Source organism: Microtus oregoni, unplaced genomic scaffold, assembly GCF_018167655.1.
Source record: "Microtus oregoni isolate MIOR12 unplaced genomic scaffold, Mior012 000034F_ref0000314, whole genome shotgun sequence".
NCBI lineage: Eukaryota > Metazoa > Chordata > Mammalia > Rodentia > Cricetidae > Microtus > Microtus oregoni.
Genome location: NW_024543093.1, coordinates 8,501,301 through 8,524,635, shown reverse-complemented (window position 1 = coordinate 8,524,635; position 23,335 = coordinate 8,501,301). Strand labels below are relative to the sequence as shown.

General features: G+C 49.2%; 1 protein-coding gene across 2 annotated transcripts in view; it reads left to right on the top strand.

Moving 5' to 3' along the window:
- Positions 1-2,109: 2,109 nt before the first annotated feature.
- The window catches only part of Rnf144a (ring finger protein 144A), a 121,444-nt gene continuing 100,218 nt past the window's right edge, over positions 2,110-23,335 (top strand). For both annotated transcript variants that reach the window (XM_041630499.1, XM_041630498.1), the window contains exon 1: positions 2,110-2,268. The gene's annotated coding sequence lies outside the window, so the exon portion shown is untranslated. The remainder of the gene's footprint in view (positions 2,269-23,335) is intronic.

Genomic DNA, 23,335 nt, shown 5'->3' with positions numbered 1-23,335 from the left:
AGTAATGGCAGATCCAGCAGGCTTCGTAGATAAAACTGGACATGGACGGTGTGGTCCGCTGCAAACCCTGATTTCAGTGCCCATGTGGTGGCCTCAGTCCATCTCACAGAAAGAGTCTCATTCGCCAACACCAGGTCAGGGCAATGAAGGTACGCTGTCCCCACGTAAGCACTGATGATGGAGGCTTTTCCACCAAGCCCTAGATGCACATAGGCAGTGTGTTTCTGATCCTTTTTGTCAGCGACAGCGCAGAATGCCTCAATACACCTGCTCCTTCTACTTGCTGTGAGCTTCCAGCCTCCCCAGCAAAATCTCTCAATCCTTCATTCATAACTTCACTCCCCAACCAGGCCTGGGGAGGTCAAAGCTCAGGCCTTCAGGCAAAACTATTTCTGTCTTCCAGTGAGAGGCTGAAGCAACAAAGTGCCGTTGTTAGGAATCTTCACACTGTGAGCTTTCTCGAACAATGGCATTCACACAGAGTCTGAGGCAAACCAAGGCACTAGGAGGCCAGCGCGTGTCCTTGTTTTGTTTAGCTGACTTGTGATTATTTGACATAGGGTCTCACTATCTAGTCCAGGCTGGACCTTGAATTTTCGACCCTTCTGCCTCAGAGCTCAGAATGCTAGGATTGCATGTGTGAGACACCTCATCTAGCAAGCACGTAGTTTTGCAGATCAGAGACATTCAGCACAACTGGTGACGATGTGGCTGTAGGAACTGAGGAGACAGCTCAGTCAGTGCAGTGCTGGCCAGGCAGGCCAAAGACCAAAGTTTAATACACAGCGTCCATGGAAAAATACAGGTGAGGTGCATGCCTGTTATCCTAACACTGGGTAACAGGGGTGGAAAGTAGAATCATGAGGGGTCCTGGAGCTTGCTAGCCAACCAGTGTGGCTCCATTAGAGGGCTTCAGGTTCAGTATATATGGGAAAGAAAGTGGACACTGCAGCATTGACCTTAGACGTGTGTGCATGCCCATATACACATGTATAAACTCAAATACTCCCACAAAGATGAGAATGTACCAGTCGAAGACAGAATGGGCAGTTTTTAAATCCCATTGTGGGGCGATGGAGGACGACGAAAATAATGACGATGATGACAACGATGACAGAAACGACCAGAGAAGTAGTTAATTAGCTAATGGAGCCTTTCCTTCCCCCAGTCAAATGGCGCCGTGCACCGCTGCGTGTACCCAAATGCTTCATAGCACATCTTAGTACAGGGAGTGAGCATTGGCGTGTTTGAGTGTGTTTAGGATTCCCCCAACAGCTTTCTGTAGTAAACTGTCAGCTCCTGACATTCCCAGAATCTTCCAAAAAATATCCTTACCAGCTGGGGGCCCCAAATAGTCAAAACATTTGCCTGTGGGGACATTTCATTCTAGCTATCGTATATACCGCCAGGCTTCATTCGCCTTTGCACGTTTGACATGGATGGAAGACAAGAACTTCCAGGAACTGCCAGCGGTAGTGAGAGGACCATAGCTCATGGGGATTCCCATCCAAGTGGTGGATCTCACGTTCTGAGAGAAAGAACTGAAATGCTGTGGTCGCTGCTTTCTGTATGTGCGCAGAGCATTAGCCTCAGACCAAGCTGACTGAGGACTCTTCGCTATCCATTAGGGTGAAAAGATGTTTCTTGTCCGTTGGCTTACAGTCTTCCTCGTAAAAGTATTCGGGCGGGACCATCAAGCAGGCCTCTGGCAAGCCCGAAGGCTCTGACTTACATGGCTGGACTCCATCCCAGGGTCCCAGATGCCCCCCTGAATGATATTCCCAGCTCCTGACTGGTAGGGTCAGGCTGCTTCACGCATTTCTTCCTAGCTGCTGGTACTTGTTTTTATACAATTAAAGCAGGGGTCCACCTTCAGGCAGTCTCTTTGCATCCTTGCTTTACTCCAGGGCACACCCCTCTCTCTGAGGAGACCTGGACCCTCTGGCCCTGTCTTTGATTGCTCTAGGGGGCTGCCCGTCCGGTGCTGGCGCGTGGACGTCGCGGCACCTCTAGACGGCAGGGGGCGCCGGCGTGCGAACTGGCTCTGTCTCCCGCGCCCGCGCTTAGTGCGCGCTCGCGCCCCGCCGACCCGAGCGCGCAGTTCTCGGGGCGCAGGGCGGGGAGGCAGAAAGGGCGCTGAGCTGCGGGGCGGGCGGGCTGCGCGCGGGAGGCTGACGGGGGCAGCGGCACCCGCTAGCCTGCACCGGGCGGGGCCATCGCAGCCGCGCGCAACGAGGCCGAGCGGGAGCCCGGACCGCGCGGGACCAGGTGGGTGACGCGCGCGTCCCCTTTGTGTCGGCATCGCCCGAGCGGGCCGCGCGGGACGGGGCTGTGCGGGGCTGAGATCGGTCCCCCTCCCCTGCTGCCAGGTGGTGACCCGCGGGCTCCGGGGCGGCGATTGAAAGCTCTGCTCCCGGTGTCTGTTCGGATGGCGCCCGCGTCCCTCTGGCCGCATGCACTTGGGAATTCTGCCCCGCGGGGCAGTCTCCAGCCGCAGGCGCGGGGTGCTCTGGGTTGGAATGGCCCGGGTGGGCGGTCGTCTGCAGGCCTTCGGTGCACTCCCGCCGCGACCTGGTCGTGGGCAGAGTGAGGGCGTGGGGGAAGGTCGGATCCGTTCCGGCCGGCGGCTGTGGCGAGTACCCCGCAGTGTTCAGCTGTGCCTGGCCGTGGGCATCGTCCTCTGCTGGCCTCTGGCCCAGGAGTCCCTGTGTCCCTTGCGCCCCGCCCGCCCTAGGAAGTCCGCTCAGGTCTCGTGCATCCCGCGCTCCGCAGCGCTCCGGGTTTTCGACACCATCTGTGGAGCTCAGAGATTTAATCGCTCCTGCTAACAAGAGACTTCCTGGCCCTAGGGCGGGAAGAGGCGACTTCTTCACCCTAGGCGGGTCTTTGGTGGTCCTAAAGTTTGCTCTGGTCTCTTTTTTGGTCTTTTTTTCCGAGAACGTTTAAAAAAGGATGCTTCTTTTGAACAGTTATCTACAGCTTGCGTGGTGGTGTGGGGTCAAAGGCTGGGTAACAAAGAGAGTTAGACAAGGCCCTGGAAACCCTTCCCAGGGTTTCTGTGACATAGGATGGAATGACAGTCCAGGCTTGCTTAGGAGAGTTTTAGAAAGGAAGTGCCTTCCAGGACTGGTGCCTGGGAGACCTAGTAGTTCCTTCTCAATGATGCTGGCCAGGGTGAGAGTTTAGACGGCTAAGAGATGTGTCTAAATGTTATGCGCTAGATGGAAGGTCAGGTGGCCACAGCGCCCTGAGATGAGAGGGCAGAGATAAGGGCCTTTCTAAAGGAGGAACACGGAGTCAGATGACCTGTGGGGGCCTAGCTGGGGTGGTGGGAAATGCCCCAGCAAAGGAATGCAGAGTGTGAAGGACCTTCCCTATGGGATTGCCTCCTTAGCTCCCAAGGAGCCCAAAGACTTCCTCCTTATGCCTTCAACTGTGATACCAGAGGTCCCGAGTACTTTTTCTAGTTTCTGTCTGCCCCAGTTTTGCTTTTTATTACATTTGAAGGACTGCTCAGGAAGTATGTCTAGAGGGGTGTTTGAATTGCAAGCCAAGAGTCTGGGCTTGCCTCTGTGGAGTGGGAATGATGGGTGGTCTTGCAGGAGGACAGACAGTACCCATTACTTCAGAGTAGCTATGGTCATGTTGAAGAGGGAGACCTGGGGCCGGCTGTTCCTTGTGGCCTTGAGAGTCAGATAGTACCCTTCCCCACACATACCTATTTCACTAGCCAGGGTTCCATGCAAACCTCCTGGGAAAATGGGTGTGCCTCACTCAGCTGGAACTGGAGGGAAATTTTCCAGATCCAGCACATTTTGAATTCTGGAGTAAACATTTTGATAGGAGCGCTGTTCTTTAGTTTTTAAGCAGTGAGGATTTTTTTGTAGGCTCTCTAGGTCAGGCTGGCACTGTGTAGCTGAAGATGACCTGAACTCCTCCAGTTTATACCGCTGGAGTACTGAGGTTCATGGAATGGACTGCTGTATTCATTTTATGCAGGACTGAGGTTCGAACCCAGGGCCTTATGAATGTGACTGGAGTGTCTAAAGATGTCCCAGTTCTCATGTCAATACCCCCCTACCCCATCAAGGGGAATGGCTGAAGGTTACGCTGATGCGGATAGAGTAAGGAGTCCATCCTAAGGGGAACCGCTGAAGGATAAACTCAGGCGGATGAAGCAGGAGCCCACAGGCCACAAGCCAGTGCGAGCCCTGGACTGTCGTGAACGTGTATTTTACAAGCATCTTTCAAAATTCTCTTTGCAAGCTCGCAGTGCCTGTTTCCAGTCTGTTCCTAGACGACGTGGCTTCTTCTGGGGCCTCACTGTGGCTTGGGACTTGGAAAAGAAATCACGCACCATGTTACAGCAACTGCCGTGTTCAGGGCTAATGTGCCGTTCTGCTCGCAGCAGTAGGGCCCCGCGCCAGGAGCCACGTTGCCTGACTGACTGAGAAAGCTGTTTTTTCCACTGTGGTTCTTCACTTGGCCTTGCTGCCTCCTTTTGTTCAAATATCTCCTCTTGGAGGCCTCTTTCTCCAGTGGCAGAGAGAGCTGGCAGAAACCTGTCCTGAGCCACTGAGAGTTACCGAGGACCCATCAATACCTGTAACTCTATGAGGGCACTGTGGCTGGAGAGGAGCAGTCTGGTGCCTTCTACATGGTGCTGGGGTGGATCTGGTCTGGAATTAGTTCTTCTGAACGTCTATGGTCCTTTCCCTCTTCTCATATTGGAACAGGACAGGGATGTGTTTGGTATTCCGGGATCTCCACGATCTCCAGCTATTTGGGAGGATGCTCACCTGACCTAGTGGTACCTCTGGCCTCCTGGCATGTTTCCATATTGAGGCTGGTTTGGAGGCTGTATGGAGTGGATTCTTCCTAGGAAGGCAGACTGTCACATTTCCCCTGGGTCTTTGTGGACGGTGTCCCTCATTCCTTCTAGTCTGGAGAAGTTATTCGAGGCTAGCCTTCTTTGGTTTCCCAATTGCGGATTCACATGGAGACTATTTTCTTAATTAGCTGGAGAAATTAATCGAAGCCACTGTTCACACTTCTGCTGGTCATTTGTTCCCTGCAGTGTTCCCACCTAGCCCTCTGACCTTGGCAAGTGTCTGCTTGCCGGGATAGCCCCAGTTCCCTGAGGATAAAGTCTTGGCCTAAATGTTCTCCCAGGTTCACTAGCAAAGCTGCAGTTCTTCAATAGTGTTTTCTAGAAGAATCGACACTATAGAATGGCCTGCAGACACGGCCATTTGTGCAGACTTTTAGAAAGAAAAGGTAAAATTTTCACTCTCTGAAGGGCGGCTGCTCTCCAAGGCTGCACAGTGAGAAGCTGGGTACCGAAGCTAAAAGGGCCTCCTAGCTACTCCGCAGAACTCTAACAAACCTTCATTTCATTGAGTGGTAGTTTTCAGACTGTGGGTGGGTCCTGACCCCTTTGGGTGTAGAATGACTGTTTCATGGGGGTCACATACATTTATTAAAAGGATGGATAAGAGAATAATTGCTATTGTTACTTCATATGAAATTGTTTGTGCAACTGCTCGGAGGGTGCCGAATATTGAGTATTTGGAGTTAGATGCTGTATCCTCCGTATCAGATATTTTCATTACGATTCATTCAGTAATTCATAACAGTAGCAAAATGACACTTATGAAGTGGCAATGAAGTCGTTTTATGATTGGGATCACCACGGCGTGAGGAACAGTATTAAAAGGTCGCCCCATGAGGAAGGATGAGAGGCACCACCCAAATGTGTGAATTCATAAACCAGATGCAGCCTTCTAGGGGAGGATCAGCTCCCTGGAGGTCATGTGACAGCTGATGTTTGTGCACTTCTGATGCTGGGAGGGGAGAAGACAGGAGTGACGTCCACTAAGCCTTGGTCGTGTGCCGGTTTTGAGACTCATATGGACCGCCAATGCAGCTCTCACAGCCATAGGACAGGTGTACAGCGACATACCCCAACCTGCTGAGGGCAGGCGTAGTTCAAGGTCTCGTGGGATGCATGCAGAAGTCAGGCTTTGACTGCAGAGGTCTGCAGAAAATGTATGACCTTGATCTAGAGTGTGGAGAACTGGAAGCGAAGACCTTAGTAGGTAGATTCTGAGGTGGGGTGGACAGCGTTGGGGATATACAGAGTGTAGTGGCCCCATGGGAGGAGACTGCTTAGCAGGAACGAGCAGGTGGTTATCCTCGGAGATTAGAAGGTCAATGTCAAAATCAGGATATAGCAAGAAACACCGTGAGCTGGGTAGGCACTTAGGACAACCACAGAGGCACTGAGGTCATCTTGGGGACATGGGCGTGATAGAGGGATGGGACAGTGACAGCTCTCCAAACCAGGCTTCTCACTCGGCACATAGTGCATTCACTTCTGGTATCTTCTGGAAGGTTCCGTAGTATGTTCTCATTGCCATGTGTATGGGGCCTTTCTCCTTAGTATTCTCATATTTACTCCTGCACAGCTGGCTCATGGTAGAGGTCAGAGTTCAGAACAGGCGAGTGAGAGCGTCAGATGGTTGTCACCGTCAAGAGGCATTTCTCCTGAGTGGCCTGTGAAGGCTTCCGCAGACAGCAGCAGCTCCTGTGGGTGTTGAGAGCTTCCCAGCAGGCCTCATGTAGCACGGGCTGGGGCATCTTCTTGGGCCTCTCAGCTTTCTTGTAGTGCTGGGGGTATCAGCTGTTTTCTGTTCCCGTGTTCAAGCACCTCAAGGAAGAGAGTTAGTTTTAGCTTCTTGCTCCAGAGGGATAAGAGTCCATGATGCATAGCAACCAGCAGCAGGCTGGATATCCAGAGTAGGAAGCAAAGAGCTCATGTCTGCTACTTCAAGCAAAAAACCAAGTGTAGTGAAAGTGTTGAGAGCCTTCAAACTCCTGAAGCCCCTTCGAGGGACATTCTTCCTCCCAAATGGCTCACACAGCTCTGGGGACCGGAGACCCAATTCCTGAGCCTAGGACATTCTCAGTCAAACTAACCAGGATGGCAACCAGGAACATCAGAGTCTGATGTGAATAGGACTGGCCAGCTCAGCTGTAAGGACTGTAAGTGTTTCATACAGTGTGGTGCTTCTGGGAGAATGTGTTAAGTTTCAAAGAAGCGATTTCTAGGCAATCTCTGGGTTAGGGCATGCTTGATTTTATGGGGTGGGTCTTGAGGAAGAAACTGTGTGATAATGTCAACCTCCTGACTTCCTGTGAACTGGCAAGACAGCCCACCTAGGATTGCTGATCTGTTATCTGATCAGTGACCTGCGAAGCTCAGAAGTTCTACTTACCACCCCTGTCACCTCACCCCCATCAGGGGCTCCCTGCACCTTCTTGTAAAGGTGATTTCCTTTCTGGCATCAACCACTGAATTTTTTTATCATTCTCTTGGCCGGCCCCATTTTACCCTCCCCAGTGACTCTCTGGTCATTCCCTGAAGAAAGCCAGCCTGATGTCAGAGGCCACCACTGTCCCTGCCTGAGTCTCCACGCCACTGTAGAAGGAGGAGTTCCCCTTCACAGAAGCCTTCAGAACTTGGCATCGTTAGCCCCCTTTTCTGCATTTCCACTCTTAAACATGAGCGCACAAAGGCAGCGTCATCACCACGCTATCTCTGGGCTTGCCTGCGATGCTTTGTGTTGGTCCCCTTCTGTCCCTCGGCATTCTGTCCACTGACTCCGGATTACTGCCTGCTCAGATACCTCCAGCAACCCCATGGCCTGTGTGGAACCCCCAGAGCCCCTGAACCCCTGGGTTGAACAGCCTGCAATCCCAGGGCTGATCTCTCAGTAGCTGCCAGCTTGGGCCTTTTTGCTGCCATCTTTGTCAAGAAAAGACTTTAAATGATCTGCCCACAGATAACACCTTTTTCCTTATCTGGAGACACACTTGCATGTCTTCACTCTTCAGACAGTGGCTTTCTGCAGAGAAGGAAATGGAGGTACACCTAGAGGAAAGAGGCTGAGCTACAAAAGCTTAGGCCTGAGCCACACTAGCCCTGGCTCCCTTAGGCTCAAGTTCCTGAAGGCCCTGGCTTTCCTAGGCATCCATCCTCCTAGGCTTATGTTGCCTGAGGCTCAGCCCCCACCCTCTCTCCTCCTAGAGGTGGATTTTTCCCAGGAGGTGCTTCAGAGCAACTTCGCTCAGAAGCCACAGTTGCGTTTATCTAATCTATTCTAGCAATCTGTGTAACTTATTTCCTCTACTATCAGCTCTACAAAGGCAGGAACTTGCTCGCTTGGGAGCTCTTCCCTCCTCCCCCGAGGCGCATTCCACTCTTCCTAAATGAGCAGCTACATGGGGGTCTCTGTGGGCAGATCCGAAGTGAAAACAAGGACACATTAACTGCCACTGTCCAGCGTGACCACAGGACATCCCACACTACTGGCCCTTTGTTTGGAAGTTTGGATTGAAGCTGAATTCAGTGGGTCAGGTTGGGACACTGGGTCTGGAGTGGGAAGGGTAGACTTCTCCCAGAATGCACAGGGGAATCATTGGGGTAGTGGGTTTGATACGCTGAGTAGACAACTCCATCCCGACAGTGCCCAGAGTCTGACAGACAAATGCTGGATCTGCAGTCTGGGCTCCGTGCGATGCAGATGAGGCGCGAGGAGTGGTCCTCTTACCGAGGCATCCATAGTGTACCAGAAGGAGCCATATGATGAGATTGACACATTAGGACCACGAACTAGGCTGTACCCAGCAGGCTTCTGCAGAAAGACACAGTGGCCCTGCATTGTGTGCTATGGTGGTCTGAGCAGATTAGAGGTCAAGACAGCTGCTCTCTGGTGCAGAGGGACTGACTCAGCAGCAGCCGCAGGTTAGCATTTGAAAGTGCTAAAGAGATGGGGTGTCGTGTGAACCCCAGGAGCAGCAGGGCGGGGTTGGGAGGGTCACTCACCCTTCCATGTGGAGTCCTTCTGATGGAAGACCTGAGTAATCTCCCCCAAGTAGGGGGCAGAGCCCTTTGTAGGTGTGCTCGCCAGCCACGGTGGGAGGAAGGCTTGTGCTCTTCCTCACGGATGGAGAAACACTTCCTCAGGGATGCAGGTACACTCTGCCTTGGCGGAGAACAGCCTATGGCTTCTGAGGACTCCATCCGTGCACTTGTGCACTCACAAGCGTGGGCAGGTACGTCCAGGACCTGTGCATTGGACATGTGCAAGTAGGATCAGAAACACAGATTCATTTTTCCTAACCTTCCCCCGTGGTTCTTGGTAGCCTGAGCCTGGGGACGTGTCAGTCCCTAAGGCTCAGCAAAGCAAGGGCTTCCAGATGACTGTGGGGTTGAGAAGCTCAGGTTGTGGAATTTGTTGGCTAAACGGTATATATAGTAATATATAACCACATGGGCAGGGCTGCGGTTAGATCCTCGACGTCCTCAGCTGGACGGGTCAGCTGCCTTGATGTGCGTGTGGACCCTGATTCCTTCTTTGCTGCTTAGAGATGGAACTGCCAGCCTGATAGGTGAAGGGACCAGACGTGGCAGGAAATTCAAGAAAGAAAAAGAAAAAGATTCCATCTGTCTAAGAACAGACCTTTTCAACATGTCACCCCAACATCTGCCCTTGCTCTAGGCTCTCCCCAAGTTCCCTGTCCTGAGGCCCAGCACTTTAGTGCGTAGAGAGGAGAGAACGATTTCCTTGCTATTTTATCATGCGAGCTGGCAGGTTACACAGGGTGAGATGGAGGCCGACCACAGGCGATAGGTTGGAATCCAGGCCAAGGTGTCACTCTGGTCCCGTGAGCATCTTTTTCTCTGCCTCTGTGCCATCTGTCCCCTTAAGGACCAGTTACACTGGATGAAGGCCCACCACCCTGCTTGATGGCATCTTAACCTGAAAAAACTAACAAAGGGATATTCACTAGTGCCCTATAGTGTGTGCCTGGGCATGTGTGCACATGCGTGGGTCCATACTATCCTAGTTTCATCTCTATGGCAGTGACAAGACACCATGACCAAAAGCAGCAGATAGGAGGAAATGGTTTATTTCAGCTTACACTTCCAGGTTCCAGTCCGTGACGGCAGAGAAGACACGGGGTAGGAGCGTGAGCCAGCTGGTCACACCACCATCAACAGTTAACACAGAAGAACAGACTCAGCCATGCTACCTGCACACTCTTAAACAGTTCTGCCCACCTCCAGGGTGGGCCTCCCTATCTTGAACAATCGCGACAATCCCCATAGACATGCCCAAAGGCCAACCTGGTGTAGCTAATTCCTCAACTGAGACCATCTTCCCAAGGGATTTCTTCTAGGCTGTGTCAAGTTAAGCCAGCACTCAAACCACACACCACACACACACACACATGCACACATGTCCATCAACACACACCACACACAAACCACACACATAAACACATGCGCACACACACGCATATCCATCAACACACATATCATACACATGTATGCATATATGTACATGTACATACAATGCACACATGCATATGCACACAATACACATGCACACACGCATATCCATCAACACATATCATACACATATATGCATATATGTACATGTACATACAATGCACACATGCATATGCACACAATACACATGCACACACATACACGTGTAAGCACACATCCACACCTACACCCTTCAGTAACTGTTAGTGTTTGTATGTCAGTATATATTGTGTATTGGTGTCTATTTACTCGTCACAGGGTATTGGGATCAATGACTGGAGACTGATGTGGCAGCTTCCGTGTCCCTAAGAACTGGGCTCTCTTTGCTTCTCCATCCTTAAGTCTTCAGGATACTGGCTTTTGCTTGCACACTGGTCTTAGATGAGTCGCCTAAGCTGTGCCTGTATTTCTAGTCGTCGTGTGTGAGCCTGTGGCATCGGCCCCCTTTCCTTAGGAGGAGAAATGTTCTCCAAACCCACTATAGACACTGGTCTGCTGTTGGGCTGGAGCTAGGCTGCGTTAGCCCAGGAGTGAGAGATAGAGAGGAGTGAGAGCCTGCAAGCCTGGGTGAGCTCCAGGGGCCTGGGTGAGACAGAGTTCATGGTTACAGCCAAGGGCTGTGCTTGTCCATGCTGGGCTTCAACCAGCAGCTTTCCCTGTTATTCCCAGAAGAGCAGGAATCCAGAGGGTCAAGGTCCAGGTGGATGTTTGTACAACTTCCGTGCTCTTGATGTGATGGGGCCCCTGTGTCTTTGTTCCCAGGCCCAGCATGGTTTGCAGTCTTTGTGTCCCCAGTAAGTTTAGTTGCATCTGCGTCTTTCCTGCCAAAGCCATGTAAGTTCAAATGCAGTCTCGGCTTTTCATTTTGTTTGTTTATGCTGTTAGCTCTTATTTACTCTACTCAAGTGTCAGCGAGTGCCTGGTTCTGGGGATCTGAAGGCTGATTGAGGATTCTATAGGGAGGGTAAGGACTTAGACGTGGGGATGAGGAATTGGTCAGGCCTTCCTATAATACGTAGAGCATTATATTCTGTGGTCTGCAGAACATGAATTCCTAAACGATTGGAATTTCCTGCGTTCCACTTTCCCTCTAGAAATCTGTTCAGCTGGAACCCACAGACACCCTTTTCTCCAGCGCCACAGCCTGTCCCTCGCTGATGGCTGGTGGATTTCCACAGGCTGGGTGAGGACTGAGCACCATCCTCAGCGAGGCCCTGTAGTCCTGTGTCTGATAGGAACGCATCCTGAAGGACCTGGCTTCTCTTGCCTCTGAGGCAGTCCTGCAATTCCTGCAGGCCAATTGGCTGCAGCGTGCAGCTCTTATCTCTTAATACTTTAACACTTTCTGGCTTCGTTCCTCTTTGGCTCTCAGCTCTGCTCCCTTGACAGTGACCTTGTTTTCTCCGCGTCCTGAATTCAGGCAACAAGTCCAGCTCCAGTTAGGAGCAGCAGCTTGACTGGGCCCATCAGTGACAGATGTAGGCCGTGAGTGGGTCCTGCCTGTCTGGCAGATAGGGGCTGTGTCTCGAGGTGGCAGGACCTCCCTTCTGTGGCTGGCAGCCATAAGCACAGGCAGATGGAGGAGATGGGACAGCCCTGGAGCCTGCGTGTTGTGGGGCTTGGCAGCTGGCTCCTCTGGCTCGTCCTGTGTGAGCTGTGTGGAACGTGGGTGAACAGTCTGAAAACACAGTGTGGAGCACCCGCAGGAATTTCTCTATGAATCACATGTTGAGATGGCTTTATTTTGCCTGCATTGGGTTAAATAAAACACGTTACTAATTGGCCTGGGGAGATGGCTCTGTGGTTAAGGTGCTTGCAACATAGGCATGAGGACTTGAGTTGGAATCTGTCCATCTGGTTTAAACGCCAGGTGGGTGTGGCAGTCTGTCTACTGTAATTCCAGCCTTGAATGGCAAGCGCAGGCTTCCCAGAGCTTTCCAGCTAGACTGAGTTTGACTGAGAGACCCTGCCTCAAAGAGCAGTGTGGAGGAGCGCTGAAGGGAAACGCCTAACACCGGACTTTGTGTGTTGCCATAGACATGTGACATATACACATACACATACATGTATGTGCACACCACACACACAGAAAGAAAATACACAGTACCTAAAATCAGTTGAGACAGTAGCTCCCTCTTCCTCCGTCTTCTCCCCACCTCTTCTTCCTTTTCTTCTTCCTCCTCCCTCTTTCATCTCCTCCTACCAGAAAATACAGATTTCTGTGTGGTGTGCAGTTGGCTTTCTTTTTCCCTGGACTGTGTTGTGAACTTGGAAGTTCTGAGAGAAGGGAGCTGGCAAAGCTAATGACTGTCTGACCAGGCCCGTCCCTCTAGAGCAATCCCTCTAGGGCCCGGGCTGCATGTTGGGCGTGTTAGGTGCATGCTGTGTGTTTGCTGATACTGTGTGTTGAGTCTAGCTGACATTGTGGGTTCCCGTCTAGCTTGGCCCATGCTGGACACCTGCAACCTCTATCATCAGGGGTCAGCTACTCGATGGACTCAGTTCACCATCAAGTTCGATTCTAGAGTTCTTCAATTGCTTATTTACGTATTTTTAATGCTGAGAACGTAGCCTTTTCCTTAACAAAACTCTTCAACTTTGAAATACATCTGACTGCTCCTCGCCTTTGCCTCAGGTTAGTTGCCAGGGGTTGCCGCCATTTCTTCTCCTCTCTGTCTCACCATCCCCTTGCACAGCTGCTGGGGACTTCTTATCATTCAGGCTAGGTTCAAAGTAAGTAATAGCCATTGAGGGTTCAGGGTAGCTGGTGGCTAGGAGCCTCTCTGTGCTTGGCTCCTTTGCCTACGTAGGCATGTCCTGAGTGCTAAGCCAGCGGCTCTGTCACCCAGATTCCACTGTCCTTCTGTGACCTCTGTGCTGCTGACCTCCTTTCTGAGGACGCATTTCTTTGGCATCTCTGTGTGAGCTTTCATAGCTGCCCCATAGTTTTTCCGTGTCTCTGAAGCTTGTGGCTTTGCCTGGCACGTGTGTGCACTGTGCACCGGGCCTCTTGGCAGACCCCTCCCTGCCCCCGGCCTCAGTCTTTTCTCACTTTGCGTCTGGTTCTGGTGTCAAAATCCTGGCTCTCCCACTTCCTGTCCTGTGCAGTGATCCTGTGTGTTTCCAGCAGGAGTCAGGCCTTGTGGCTTCCCCAGGTGGCTCTGGCATGAGGAACACACACGGGAAGGAAGACTCCATCCCTCTGCTCCCCATACCGGCAGAGAGCTTTGCCCAGTGGGATGCTTTCAAAGCCTGAAAAGAAACGTATTAGTCTTGAAATATGAAGAGTCAGACCGGGTATTCATGTAAGCACATATGTTTTATTGTGTCAACAAAACAGAACGCTCATGGCGCTGTCTGAAGCTCGTGCACAGTGCGAGAGAGTCCATGAACTCTCAGGTGCAGCTCAGCGTTCAGGCTGGAGCTGGGATGGAGGCAGAGCGGGGAGGGGTGTTCCTGCACATCCCTGCTCTGAACACTGTTTTGTGCTGTCTTCTCAGGCAGTGGGGAGCAGCTCAGATTCTTGGGTGACAGAGCAGTCCATGGACTCTGTCAGGAACAGAAGGATGTGTCAGGCATATTTAAAAATTTCTCTCATAGCACCTTGCAAACCAAACGGAACGTTGACCTGAACTGTACGTTGAGCCTAGTGATATATGATTGCCATCCTAATACATGTGAGACTGAGACAGGAGGATAGCGGTGAGTTCAGACTAGCTCTAGAGTGAGTTCCAGGCCAGCTAAGGCTGCCTTGCATGGCCCTGTCCCAGAAACCAAAAAAAAAAAAAAAAAAAAAAAAAAAAGGACAGCTTGACAGAAAGGAAGAGAATCCATTAAGATCACCCATGAGGGGCTGAGGGTGTAGTTTAGACGGCAGAGTTCTTGCCTATGCATTAAATCCTTGGCTCAGTCTCTAGCTACACACACAGCTGTAACCTCAGCACTCAGGAAGTGGAGGCAGGAGGATAAAAAATTCAAGAGCATCAGCAGCTACATAGTGAGTTCTAGGCAGCCCGAGCTACACGAGACGCAGAATATAATTAAAAAGGTCGTGCTTGAAGGTATGCGTTGGTGATTTTCAAAGTCACGCATGGGAATAAACCAATGAGCGAATAAGAAAAACCGCCCAACGTTCACACAGTCCTAGTGTGTACTGGTTTAGTTACACTTGACTCTTTCCTTGTGTGGACCCCAGTCTGCCTTCTACACCTCTCTGTTTATATAGACAGGGTATAGTCACACCTGTGGGCAGCCCTAATAAAGACCTCGGGAGATAAGATAAAGGTTCTCTTAGTAAGCATGAAATCATTAGTGCTTTCTGGAAAGGGAAATTAGCTCAAAGGATTTTATCATATTTTAAAGCTGTGCTCTGAAAAGGAGGTGAAATGTATCATGTTGGCTCAGTCAGAGAAATAACCCTCTTGCCCTGAGCTTGGAGAGGGGCTGGATTAAGGACGAATGTGTTGCTTTCCTTTGCCATCTAGCCAGCCCGAGGAAACAGTGCTAAATGTGGAGAGAATAGGTGATTTATTCACAAATGTTTATTGTTTTCATTTTCGTTTTTATAAATGTAATAGCCCCAAATGGAAAACATCTCAATATGGTTAAATAAACATCATCCGCTAATTGGATAAGATTTTTGGAGATTGTGGCCCTGGGAAAATGTTTAGACTATTAAGCAGAAATAATTGTGAGACAGGATTTCATTTAATATATGGTTTGGTTTATCAACATGGAAAATATGCTAAGGGAAAGTCTCATAACTCACAAGGAGCATGAGGTTTTTTTAATTTTTTTTTTTTTTTTTTTGGTTCTTGACTTTTTTTTCCCCCCTGTGGTTTTGTAGTTGGTGCCCTGTATCCTCACTTGAGTTCAACCAACCGTGGACTGAAAACACTCAGGGTAGGGCCATTCCTGTCTTGATTTTGCTCTTGACTTTATTACAGAGGTGCACACTGTGTTAGGCAGCACATGCAAAGCAGAGAGAATGTCAGCTCTAAAGGAGCTTGGGCATGGGTTCTGTCATCAGTGATGGGGACACAGACACAGTCCTTATTCTCCCTATGCAGGACCTTGGCTCCTCTCTCCTTAGGAACCCCCAATTAGGCAAACCCAGGATCCCTGGCCTCACAGATCAAGGAAAAGGATTCCACGGTGAACCAGGATAAAGCAGGATTGGGGATTTACTAACTGACATTTTAAATGCAGCTCTTAAGCCCAGGGATTTTTAGAAAGACAGATGGTCTGAATAGTAAATGGAAGGAGGAAGGTGGACTTCTGGGGCAAATCACAAGTAGGTTTCTTTACAGTGGGTGTATGTGGGATTCTGTTGGTTCTGGTGCTGGTCAGGTTTTTTCTCAGCTTGACACAAGGGAGAGCCATCTGGGAAGGGGGAGAATCAGGGGAGGAATTGCCTTCCTCAGTGTCAGCAAATCTGGGGCATTTTCTAGATTCACGTTTGATGTGGGAGGACCCAGTCTACTGTGGATAGATTCTCCTGGACAGGGGATCTGGGCTTGTACAAAAAATCAGGCTGAGCAAACCATGGGGAGCAAGCCAGTAGGCAGCGCTCTTCCATGGGCTCTGCGTCAGTGCCTGCCCCGGGTTCCTGCCGGCACTTCCTTTGGTGATGGACCGTGAAGTGGAAGTGGAAGCCAAATAAACCCTTTTCTCTTCGTGTGGATCGTGGCATATGTCACAAAACAGAGATGCGTACTAGGATCAGTCTCCAGTCACACCTCTAAGGGATGCTAACGTCCCATTCCACTGACAGGAAGGGGAAATGTTCGAGGGTATTCCTTGGGGAATGGAGGTGTGAGGTAGATTAATGGACATCGTTTAGATTTATGGCCAAGAGTGGTTCTAGAAACTCAAGGTTGATATTGCTTGGGCCCTATGCAAGCACACTTTGCTGACTGTCCCTGAAGGGTGTCCTAGGAAACTCTTAAGTTGTCTCTGTGGGTAACTTGGGCTTTCTGGGCATTTCTGATGTTTTCTGATGCCGTTGGCAGGACCTGCCAGATGGAGGTCTTTCTCATTCTTTCACCCATCATCCTGCCTTTCTCTCCTGCCTCAGCTATGCAGAGACTGACATTTTACATAAGGACTGGGGCATCTGTAGATGTTGGTGTCTGTGGGAGGCAGAAGCTGAGGCCACCACTGGCTTGATCCCAAGTGATGACTGTGTTTCATTTTGTAATAAAATATATTATTTTAGTTTAAAATGTAAAACAAATTATAGATCTTAATTTGTTTTGTATGTATATTTGTATGTATTTGTGTGTGTGCATGCATGCGTGTGTGTGTATGTATTTGTATATATATGCGTGTGTGTGTGTGTGTGTGTGTGTGTGTGTGTGTACAGTCATGCCATAGCACGCCTGTGGAGGTCAGAGGATTTGCAGGAAGTTCTCTCCTTCCATGTGATTTCTGGGATTGAACTTAGGTCATCAGTCTTGCAACAGATGCCTTTGCCCACTGAGCCAGCCTGCCAGACCTCCATCAAAAAAATTTTTAAATGTAAATTACGGCTCACCCCAACACACACGGTACTATTTCCCACATGGCAAGCATTTCAGCAGATGAGCCTGAGGTCTGCGATGGGCATTCTGCTGTGGTGGCTTAGAGAACAATGAGTAATCAACCAGGAAGGAAGGAACCCCCTGTTATTAAACTAAACAGCAATGCAAACATCAGCACTGTTTCAGAAGGGCTGCTCCGTTGGCTCCCGTGTAGGTCAGGCCCCTGCAGATCTGCCTGTGCTGGTGAACCTCAGAAGGGAGGCCGGAGCCTGCGGAATCGTCTTGCATGGCTGAAACCTCCCAGCGTGGCAGCTGTGGTCAGGGATTGTGCAAGAGGAGACAAGATGAGGTCAGATAGAGAGAAGAGGAGTCTTGCCCGAGCCCTCAGCCCCAGCGGGGCTTATGACTCCCACAAATGTCCCCAAATGTTCATCTGTGTGGTGAGAATGGTGCCAACTTACTTCATTTGTGGGACTCCTGAGAACTGAAGACATCACACCTCTGTACATGTAAAGATAGACATTAAGGGGCAGTCTGAAAGGTGAACCCAAGAATGCCTCGTTGTGGGAAAGTATGAGGCCATATCATACATGGCAGTGGTGAGAGCTTGGGCCTGGAGTTGTAGCTCTGTGGCAGAGTGCTTGACAAGAGTCTATAGGCCCTGGGCCCCAAGCCCAGCACTGCAGAAAATGAGCAAACAAATAGTGCAAATTAGAAACTGCTAATTTTGTCTTTAGTTTTCAGTTAAGGTGAGAAACACCTAAATGAGTAATACCCCATTCTCTCCTGGGTTTTTTTTCTGTTTGTAGCATTGTTTTGTGCTAAGATTGCAATAACATCTGTAGCCCATGAATGATGTGTGTGTGTTCACGCATGCATACACAAACAGGTGTTTTGTTTTCCTCTCCATTTTTGTTCATACATGGATTCCTTCTCACGGTGTCTAAGGTAGCCTCTACATCTCCAGGCCTGTGTATCCTTCTCATGGTGTCTAAGGTAGCCTCTACATCTCCAGGTCTGTGTATCCTTTGGCTACGGGTTTAGGTTTCCAAGCATGAAACTTGGGATAATTTCTATGGTTCTTTTATCGATTTGTTTTAATTTTATGTGACCTTGTGGCCTAGGTTGTTTCCTGGGAGCCACAGAGTTTAGATGGGAGATGACAGATGAAGCAGTTCAAGTTGATGGTTGGTACTGTCCAGATCAACTTTGTCTGGTCCAGCGTTTGTTTTGTTTTGTTTTCTGCCTGCTGAAGTTGTCCATTTCCCATGAATGGTGTTAAATTTCTACTTAATGGATGCTTCTCTGCTGTAGTTTTATCAGCTTTGCCTTTGTGCCTTGTACTCTGTTGGTGGGGATATACATGTTTATGTCTTTGATAGAATTTGTCTCTTTATACTTTGCAGCCTTGTAACATGGATAAAAAACCCAGAGATATTGGGGTTCAACCTGAAGACCAGAAAAGCTAAGCAATCAGCCACTGGCTCTTACCTCGACCTCAGTCCGAAAATGATGATCCCGGCTACAGGAAACCTTAGAATGAGACCGAGCGCTATGTCCTCCCGAGATACAGTTCTCTCTAGTTCTGGGATTAAGGGTGTGCACCACCATCGCCTGGTTTCTGTAGAAAGCTAGTGTGGCTACTGGGATAAAAGGCGTGTGTCATTGCTGCCTGGTCTGTAAGGCTGGCCACTGTGGCTGTTTTACTCTTCTGATCCTCAGGCAAACTTTATTTATTAACATATAAATGCAATGCCACAACACAGCCTGATGATTCTGGTTTTAAATCCTTGCCATTCAGCTTCCTTTTGATTAGCTTTGGCATAGTGTATTTTATCTCCAACCCTTTACTTTTAATCTGCTTCTGTGGCTTTTCAGTGAGTTTCTTACAAATAATACAATGCACAGTTGTGATTTTCTTTTCACTCTTGTACCCATATTTTCATATAGTATTTTTATTAATTTGAGAATTTCTTAACTATATACTATGTCTTTTAATTATATTAATTTCTCCCATTCCTTACCTTAATTTCTCCTGGGTCTATCCACGTCCTTTATCCCCTCCTAACTTTGTGCCCTCTATTTTTTTATCTAATAACTTATTTAATAACCCATTGAGTCTAACATGTGCTGCTCGTTAACTCCTGGTGTGGGGCCATCCCAGGAACATAATGGACCTATCAGGGGCCTCTCCCCGTTCCTCAGAAGCCATCCTTGTCATTGTCTTCTCAGCTAGAGTAGGGAACTAATGAACCCCTCCGCCCTCTATGCTGGAATGGTAGCCGGCTTGGTATTATGCAGGCAACCACATCTGCCTCGAGTTTCTGACTGCAGTTGTTCTATGGTTCAGAAGACAGCTTGTTAGACTGGGCCTCCCCAGCCTCTGGTTCTTACTGTCTTTCTGTTCACTCTTCATTGACTGAGTCTGTGGGTCTATGACATAAGAGGTACAATCTGTGACCAAGAACCACACGGTCACTTACTCTCTTCACATTGACAAGTTGTGATTTCTGTACAGACAGCCACTCACTCCACAGAGGAACTTAGCGGATGAAGTCTTCTGAAGTCCACGTCTTTTAACTGATTTTTTTTAGACCATTTATGTTTAACGTGATTTTTGATATGGTTGTCTGGCAGCTGCAGTACCTTGTGGATGGTTATTTTCAACTTATTGTCTCTTTTCATTTTGTTTCTTTGACTTTCCTGCTTGAATATGGATGGGATTGCCAGGGTACCACTATTAGCCCATCATTATAGATACAAAAAAATCAGTGATTGCCCTATAGTTTGAAGTCAGTATTTCTAAACATAACACCCTTTCTGAAAGCATTATGCCACCAAATTGTGTACTAAATGGCCCTTGCAACAGAGCATCCTTCCTTCCTAGCTCCTGCCCCTGTGATGGGTTGTAGCAGTGACTCTGATTTCACTTTTCTACACAGGGTTGATAGTGTGACTTTGTCCTGGGACCTATTTATCTATCTATCTATCTATCTATCTATCTATCTATCTATCTATTTATTTATTTTGTAAGAAGTTGTAAGATTGTTGTAAGAAGTCTCCGTTTTGCCGCTCGCCTGGCCTTTTCCTGTGATGGAGCCATGACCCTTTAGGTTTCCACACAACGAAGCTCGTGTCTGTGGTTTCTACCTGGGTTGTGTCAGGTGCCTCCCTGCCAGGGTCCCATCAGTGTCCTGTAGTCCCTGGCTGTGATGATGGAGAGGACTCACATCATACAAGGCTCAGAGAGCTATTGTTGGGAGCTGGGCTGTTTGGGGGTTTTGAGATTTGACCATCTAACCTGTCAGCAGCCCTGGAAATGCTCCTGTTCTTCTGACTTTGAGCCTAACATTGTTGCTTTAGAGTAGCTCTGGGGACTTTTGCATGGGCGACATGTTTAAAAGGCTTTATTGACCGACCAGTTTTGCTCTGTTAAGTGGGCAGTTATTATCTGCAGACTCTTTGCACACATAGGTCCGTCTTCTGGCATCTGTGGGATTAGATGTAACTGATTTAGACACACAGATAGCCTTGGAGAAATGTAATGTATGGCTTTGATGGAACTTGCCCAAGAAATATGTCATTTCAATTTTAGCTTTCAAACAAGAAATACAAAAGGAGCCAGACTTAAAAGGTGAGGTTCTATTTGTATGACCTTTACAGAAGGCACGAGATCATGGGTGCAAACCAGAAATGAGGGACTTACTGTGTGAGAGATCTGAGGGATTTTAATTTAGATTAAAATTTTATTTACTTATTTATTTATCGGATATGCACATATTCATGCTGGCTGCACCCTCGCACTGGCCCCGAGGTCTTGTTCTGAGGTAAGAGAGGTGATGGTATAGCTATCTGATCCTGTGAGGTTACTAGCCACAGTGACTTGTAGACTCTAAATACTCAGTCTTACATCCTATGAATAACATGGGTAGGATACGTTAAAAACACACATGCTGGACAGTGCGGAGTCACATGATACGAGGCCCTTCCCTCCTGTCCAGGCCTTCGGTGTTCAGATGCAAGACTGTCTCCGCCTGTATGGGCATCTTGTCCTTGTCAGAGTCCCCGGCTTGGCCAGCACACACATGTTTTGGATAGAAAGGTAATTCGTCTTGCTCCCTGGAGGAATTTCCCTCTGCTCAGCAAACACAAAGCCACCTCATTCTTCTTAGAGACAAGTCGCCCAGGGAACTGCTTTCTGAGTTCCTTAAAGTCACAGAGTGTTTTATTGTCGCAGGGCTCTAAATAAATTAGTTTTTTTTTTTCTAGTGTAATGTCCAGACAGCAACAAGATTCTTATTTGTGCCTGCTTCGGCATCTAGTTGGGTAAATCAATCAGTTCTTTGTGGGCCTCGTGGAGCTTGAGAATCAGTTGTGTTTTTATGAGTGATTTCTTTAGTTAGGAGGGATAGTCGAATAACCAGAGGCCTTTCTTTTCAGCAAGAGAATTAAAAACAAAAAACCAACAAAAACAAAGCAAAACATAAGCCTGACCAACCCTCAATTTAATGATAGCCAGTGAGCCAGTGAGCAGGCTTCACGGCTGCCTTGAGAAAGGCTTCAGTTGCTGTATTTACCCCAGAGAAGGCAAATGTTAAATGGATCCCTTCAAGACAACACGGAAGGGATTGTCGTGGAGCACTGGGTAGCTTCCCAGTGGACAAGACTCTCAGTATAGCATGCATACAAACAGAGGGGAGCTTTATTGCAGCCAGACAAGACCCCCATTCATACTGAAGCTCACACATGTGGCAACCGCGGCCTGCATCTGCTGTGAGAACCTCCTTGCCGAGAGCTGCACTGATTTTGAAATCCTAACTTTCAGGATCAGCAGCAACTGGAGGACAGTCCCGGGCTTGGGAATGGAAAGACCTGGGAGAAGCAGCCAGATTCCTTCGGGTCCTTGGTGTTGTGTATCTGTGCAAGGCGTCCTACATAGGTCGTTCTTCTCCACGTGCTTTGTAGCGATAGCCACAAGCAGATGAGCAGAGGCTAAATGTCAGTGTCCCGAGTGTGAGTGTGTGTGCCTGTGTGTGCATGCGTGCACATGTGTGCATGTGCATGTGTGTGTGTTGTGTGTGATAGCCACAGACAGATGAGCAGAGGCTGAATGTTAATATACCGAGCGTGTGTGTGCATGTGTGTGTGTGTGTGTGTGTGTGTGTGTGTGTGGTGTGTGATATCCACAAGCAGACGAGCAGAGGCTAAATGTAAATGTACCGAATGTGAGTGTGTTGTGCGTGCGTTTGTGTGTGGGTGTGTGGTGTGTGATAGCCACAAGGAGATGAACAGAGGTTAAATGTCAATGTACCGAGTGTGAGTGTGTGTGCATGCGTGTGTGTGCGTGCATGTGTGCGTGTGTGGTATGTGATAGCTACAAGCAGATGATCAGAGGCTAAATGCAAATGTACCAAGTGTAAGTGTGTGTGTGTGCTCGTGTGTGTGGTGTAGATGGGGGTAGCCAGTGTAAAGAAGAGAAAGAAAGCACTGCTTCTCTGTGGGGCCAGGAATGCAAGGAAATTAAGCTTTTCCTGTAGGGTTTTAACTCATCCTTTGTGGCATGTTATGCGTGGCAAATGTGATCCTTCGTCAGACAAAGGACAATAAGCAGTGGGTGAAGTTTACTGTGCCAGAGCTTGTTAACCTCGGAAGACAGGCCAAGATGAAAGGCTCCGGAGAGGAGCACACTTTTGATTAGAGTGACCACTGGACACCCTTTCGTTTGCTCTGGCGTCCCCTAGAAGAAGCGCATCTCGTCAGTCCTGCGCACACATGTAATCTTGTCATGCACACATTTTACATGTTGCCTTTTTATTTCCAGGTGTGTCTTAGACGTCTTTCCAGCCAGCACATCTCTTTCTTACTCACAGGGGTGGCATCCTGTGATTGACTCAGCTTGTTACCCTCAGTTACGTCTTCCAGTGTTGGCTTCTGCAACGGTTCCCAGGGCTGTGACGTCACACTGCACCATCACTCCTCCTGTGTGAGGGCTCCCGTGTGTTTTCCTGTCCCCTGACTTCCCAAGGGACACTGGGCATGGCTTTGGCCACACTGATTACTACTGGAGCCCCGTGCCATGTGTCTCTCTGGGTTGTCATTAGAGGGGGGAGGCACATCCGCACACTTCTATTGTTCTTTCCTCTGGTGCCCATGCTCGGATGAGCTCTTGACAGACAGCCTCCTGACACAGACAGTTCTGCCTGACCCTGTGCTGTCACCTTCCTAGATCCTCACAGGTGTGCATGTGGCATGAACAGTACTCCATCACTCGGAGGCAGGTGCTCCTCACATGTATACATGTGGTGTGAGGAGTGCTCCACCACTTGCACGAAGGTGCTCCTTACAGGTGTGCATTTGGTGTGAGGAGTGCTCCACCACTCAAGGCAGGTGCTCCTCACAGGTGTACATGTGGTGTGAG